At 35.5% G+C, this 4,277-nt stretch overlaps 2 long non-coding RNA genes across 2 annotated transcripts; one reads left to right on the forward strand and one right to left on the reverse strand.

Annotated features, from left to right (window-relative positions):
* Positions 1 to 787: 787 nt before the first annotated feature.
* Positions 788 to 3,157, reverse strand: LOC125420617 (uncharacterized). Its single transcript, XR_007238852.2, has 3 exons — positions 3,019 to 3,157; positions 1,044 to 2,928; positions 788 to 924 (listed from the first exon to the last, which is right to left on the reverse strand). It is a non-coding gene; the product is annotated as an uncharacterized LOC125420617 (long non-coding RNA).
* On the forward strand, positions 1,920 to 3,817 carry LOC107426843 (uncharacterized). Its single transcript, XR_007238849.2, has 2 exons — positions 1,920 to 2,051; positions 2,155 to 3,817. It is a non-coding gene; the product is annotated as an uncharacterized LOC107426843 (long non-coding RNA).
* Positions 3,818 to 4,277: the final 460 nt, after the last annotated feature.

Consider the following 4,277-nt stretch of genomic DNA (forward strand, 5'->3'; position numbering starts at 1 on the left):
CCTACAAGCAGATGATAGAAGAGTTCAAAGCAGCCATGTCGTTGAAGACTTCGACATATTAAGTGGGAGAGGATGTGAGAGACTTTTGCGTTTTGACTGTAATCACCAAACTAAATTCATCCAAGGTTATTAATCAAGTCCATGATCACTTGCTTGAATTTATACTTTACATTATAAAAAATAGTACTTATAATTTCTCATATATTTTGATATATATTTCTATCAGGATGAAAATAGCTAAATAAATCTTTTAAACGAAGTGGCTAGTCGACAATGTGTTAGGTTAAATATCAATATAAGTGAGAACTTTAATAGCTTATAAACTTTTATATTGTTTTCTTTATCCAAATCCAATAAAATAAGTACATTTTATTTAATTGTGTTGTTGTCTCTTGTGCTTACCTTTTTTACTATCGAATTATTCTTGCTTGGTTGGTATTTACAGTGTATTAACACCACATGGATGGTTGGTTTTGCAAAGGATACTAATGGTTGACTAACCATCCCCGAGGGACTATGACCACCCCGGCTCGTTGCCTCCTCAAAGGAGCATTTGATACACAGTGGGACCCACAGTGGGAGCACTTGAATTTTTTTCTCCCACACCGCAACCTCTGCAACCCTTTCCTCCCTCTCCTCTCTCAATCTCTCTCCTACCCAGCACCACCACCATGAAAATGAACCTTGTCTTGACTTCCTTCTCTATCCTCATTATCCTCTGCGCACCACAACATAATCTTGAAAACAAAGCCAAACCCCAACCCTCCCACAGTGATACTTCCTTGTTCGAGAGGATATGTCAGTTTTGAGCCTCCAGAAATCCCCCAAGGCTTTTTCGTTTTCTCCACCCTCAACCTGTCCTTCGGCGTCAGGGTTCTGATGGATTCCATATGAGTGAAGAAAGAAAACAGTTGGATTTTGGTTCTAAAAGGTCAAAGAAAGAGATCAAAGTGAGTAAGAGATGGTTTTTCCATCAAAGTGAGTGAGAGATGGTTTTTCCTTTCTTTTTTTTTTTTTTTTTTTCCTTAAATCGTGAGTATTACCCATTGATTTGGCGTCAACAACTCTTCCTTCCAAAGCAGCTTGGAAACAGCAATTGTCATATAACCACACGCAACCTCTTAACAAATTTGCAAACCCAGCAACGTTCTTGAGCAACGAGGACTCTGCGAATTCGCTAGACATTGAATGAGGTTTTTATGCCAACTTCTTGTTTGTTTTAGGGCTTTTTGTCGGGCTTCGTTTTGAAAGCACAGGACATTTTGGGACGAAATTAGGGTTTTTATTTATTTAATTTTTTTGTTGTTTAGGGTTAATTTTTTGGTTTAATTAATTTAGGGGTTTTACTTCATACGTTTATATTACACAAAATTTTCGATTATTACTTGATTTAGGGGCTTCTAGCGCGCTGAATTTATCTGGGGTTGATGGATTTGAGTTGTTTTTTCCTCTTTGTTTTGGTACTGATCTGGGTTTCTGGGTTTGAGTTTTTTTATTTTTTTATTTTTATTTTGAACTGATCTGGATGCCTTCCTATTATTATTATTATTTTGGACAGATCTGGGTTTGAGTTTGATTTTTAGTTTTTGATATTTGTCTACAGTTTTTAAGGTTTCCGGCTTTGTGTTTATGGGGTTTCTGAATGGAGTTTGATTTTTAGGTCTTTCATATTTGTTTACAGTATTTAAGGTTTCTGGGTTTAAGTTTGATTTTTAGGTCTTTTATATTTCTTTACGGTTTTTAAGGTGATTTTTAGGTCTTATATTTCTTTACGGTTTTTAAGGTTTCTGGGTTTCGGTTCATGGGGTCTCTGGTTTTGAGTCTGAATTTATTTAGCGTTTCGTTAAATTAATGCTTTGGTTATATAACACACCAAATTTTCCAGTTGATTTAGGTTTCTAGTGCATTTAACTTTTTAGGGTTTCCGATTTTGAGATTAACGTCAATGGTACTAGAGATGGAATAATCTCAAGAATATCAGAAACCAGAGCCATACCAGCTCCATTTGCTAATAATGATGTAAAAGGACTTGGTCTAACCTAAAAGGACCGGTAAAGCTAATTCAATCCACACTTTATCCATTGCTTTACAGATTCATACTGTTTATAGAAACAGAAACAACATTCTTTATCTGTTACTAAATTGATGCTTTAGGTGCAAAAAAAGTTTGGATGGACACAGGAAGCCGTGGTGTACGTTTGACCTCAGCTACTGCACCGATCTACTCAAGCCAAGAGATGTTTTCCAATGGGATACACACACTTTTACGGTCTTTTATCGAACAACTGCTTAAAGGTTCAGTTCATGATTTCTTTCGCTAAGTTTGCCAAATCTGTGGAGAAAATGGGTCGGATTAAAAGTGTTAAAACAGAGTCTGAGGGTAAAATTAGAAAGGTCTGTGTTTTGGTGAATGGTTAGGAATCTGAACAATAATATTTTATTAACAGTGACGTCAAAATATTTATTAAATTTATTTATCCCGATGGATTTAGATAATTAATTTTTTTATTCTTAAACTTTATTTATTTATTTTAGGGTTTTCTTTTTCATTTTAGAAAGACATCAGGAAGCTGGGAACAACTAGTTGACAACATCTAAGACTAATAATAATAAATTAAGAGAGAAGAAGAATAAAGAAGAAGCAAATTCGCAAAGGGGGTGGGGATGGATTTTGGTGTGGAGGAAGAAAAAGTAAGAAAGAGTGGAGGAAGGTGAGGAAACACAGTCAAAAAGAAATGGAACCTGACAAAAAGAGAAGTGAGCACTCACTGCTTAATTGTATGCCCATCTCATACAATTCCCAGCAGCGAGTGCTCACTCTCTTCTGTCAGTCTCTCTTTGGTGTCCGTCCCTTGCCCCCTCCCCTTTTCTTTTTTGTTTACCTATTCTTCGCAATGACTGGATTCCCAATCTTCAGTTTTCAACATTCTGAAACCAACATTCAAACTCTGTCAGATTTCAACCCAAAAACCCAAAAAAAAAAAAAAAAAAAAAAAAAAAAAAAAAAAAAAAACCTACCAAACTCACTTCACGCTCATTATCACCGACAACCCACCGCATACCCATTTTTCTGCAGATTCAACCCCCTCTCACTAGATTTCTGTTTTCTTTTAGGGTTTGCAACCAAACAACCACCACCCCTTTTTTTCTCTTTTGCTTGTTTGGGTGAGACTTTCTTTTTTTCCGCTTCGAATTCCTTTCATCTCTTTTATAGCTGTCCTCGTGCAATTCTAGCCCTCTACCTCACCCGTTTTGACACCGCCAGAGAGAGAAATAAAAAAAAATAAAAAAATAAAGGAAAAAGAAGAGAGAGAGAGAGAGAGAGAGAGAGAGAATGAATGAGGACGAAGAAAGAACAAGGAAGAATATGATGAATGATGAGGGGCTTTTGGTGCAAATTTCTTGTGGCTCAGCAGTTGATTGTTTGTTTGTTTAGAAGAGAAACAGAAAACGACAGGAAATGTACGCGGGCGTTAACAGAGAGAGAGAGAGAGAGAGAGAAGAGGTGGAAGAGAATGTGGGCCGTGGTGTCAAAATTTGCTTGCTTAGGAAATGAGTGGCCGTAGGCCACGTGGAGTCGTGGTGTGGAGAACGATTGACTTCTGGTTATGGGCCTTGGCATTTTGACTCGTTGATGGGTCCCACCGCTGTCGGTCATGTGAGCTGGGACAGTTGCTAGTGGTACTGACGCGAGTAAGGGAGACGAAGACATCCCCAACCCCACCCTCTTTTTAATACCTATTATTTATCTTTTCTTTCTATTTATTAAATAACACTAATATTTATTACTATTAATTAATCTACCATTAATTATCTACTATTTTTCCTTCTCTTCCTACTGATTGGACTTGGTTTCAGTTAATCAAGCATTACTTAATTATTAATTTCCTAATTTTTTCACTTATTAGTAAAACATAAGCATTTCATGATTCGTTCTTTTTGCAATTTCAGATTTCATTTTGATAGAATATCTGAATTTCCATAAGTCTGATTAACATATGCATACGTTCAATTGTTTTATTAATTCTGTTTAATTGAATAAATTTAATTATTTTATGTGCTCCTAGTTTTCATTTAAAATCAAACTCATCATTCTGGTTTTTTTTTTTTTTTTTTTTTTGTCCCCCTCTTTTTTTCATTCTTCTTTTGGAAGCCAAAACGATAAATAATAAGAATATAATGTTCTTGCCAAAAAAAAAAAAAAACAAAAGAAAAAGAATATAATGTGAACAAGAGAAAAGGAACTTAAATATGAATGGTATTTTTTACATGTAAAT

Source organism: Ziziphus jujuba, chromosome 1 (genome assembly GCF_031755915.1).
Source record: "Ziziphus jujuba cultivar Dongzao chromosome 1, ASM3175591v1".
Taxonomy (NCBI): Eukaryota; Viridiplantae; Streptophyta; class Magnoliopsida; order Rosales; family Rhamnaceae; genus Ziziphus; species Ziziphus jujuba.